The sequence below is a fragment of the Rhinopithecus bieti genome, unplaced genomic scaffold (genome assembly GCF_001698545.2).
Source record: "Rhinopithecus bieti isolate Rb0 unplaced genomic scaffold, ASM169854v2 scaffold_65275, whole genome shotgun sequence".
Lineage (NCBI taxonomy): Eukaryota > Metazoa > Chordata > Mammalia > Primates > Cercopithecidae > Rhinopithecus > Rhinopithecus bieti.
Window position 1 is genome coordinate 1,233,971 of NW_016826376.1, and position 1,467 is coordinate 1,235,437.

The following is a 1,467-nucleotide window of genomic DNA, read 5'->3' on the forward strand; positions in this document are numbered from 1 at the left end:
GCCTCGCCGCCGCCTCCTCTCCGGCGCCCTCTCCCCCGAGGGCACGCCGCTGCCCGGCGGCGGCTCGCTCCTCCTCGGCGCCTCCGTGGCCGCGCCGCTCGCCCTCTGCAGGGTTTAGAGTACAAGGGGTGGGGAAGCCGGGTGAGCGGGAAGGGACGAAGCTTCCTTTTCTTGGCTGGCTGACAAGTCGGCTCACAAACCTGCGCCGCGGTGCAGCTCAAGGGCGCCGCGCTCGGGTTGCAGCCCGCCCTTGCCACCCGCCGCGCCGCGCAGCACAGCTCCTTCCGTCCCGGCTGCTCTGGGAGGGGCCAGGAAGGGCGCCCCCTGGGTGCGGAGCTACCTGGCGCGCACCTTACGAGCGGGCCGGCTCCCCGGGCGGCGTCCCGGAACAGCAGCAGCGGCAGCCGAAAGCACCCTCCTCCCTCCCCCGCGGCAGCTGCCCTTCATCGGCTGGATTTCCTCCTCCTCGCCCGACCTCGTTTCTCTTCCGATCGCCTCCGCCGCGTCGTCCCCGCGCCAGCCTCGTAGCTCCTCGCAGTCGCTCTCACTCTCCGCCACCAGCTTCTGGCCACCCACTCATCGCGGCACTGAGGATCAGGGCCCGCCCCCAGGTAGGGCGCTGCTAGGAAGCTGGAGCCCGGACGGAACCGACCGCGCTGCGGCCCTCGGACCCCAGCCCTTCTCTGAGTGCGGCCCGTGGCATGTGGTGCCCGTCCTCACCCACCCGGCCCCCAACTAAGAAGACGTGGAGCGCAAGCGATTACAGGGTGGCGCAAAAAGTCTCTCCAGCCAGTACTCGGTCCTCGGAGTCCGTCCCGAAGCATTTCCAGTGTTCCCCGCGACGAGGGCGCCCCCCTCCGGGCCTTGGAGGCCTAGTGGACTGGGACCGTGCGAGGCGCTGGCAGGACAGGCTCCTGGAGACCGATGTTGCGCGAGGCATAGCGCCCTGGACCCAGGGCCTACACCGGAGGGTGCTTCATTAGTGACTGTGGCACTCCAGAAGTGGCAGGCCAAATTGATCAGGTTCTCCCATGTACTTTTCCTTTTAAAATTTCCAGTGGCTCATTCCGTTATCAGTAATGAGTAATTGATTAGTGCCAACTGCCGAAGGACTTAGCATTCTCATTTAGGATCTTAATTCCCCCACAAGCGCCAGATACTTACTTAAGATGGAAGATGGAGTCTATACCCGACTCCACAAATTTTCAGCAAGATGAAACAGGGGAACTACGTGACCTATTCTATTTTTTAAACTGCATCACTCGAGGAAGGGAGGGAAATACCCAGATTGTTTAAGAGCAATCAAAAAAGTACCTGCTTATTTGGGGAGCAAAGAACAGATGTGTAAGTTCCCGGAGAACCCCAGAATGCTGTAATTCTTAGGAAAGCCAGTGCAAGTTACAACTGAGTAAAGAAATAGGTTTTGTATTTCCCGTCTCCAGGAACTGAGACTGGTGAGTCCTATGA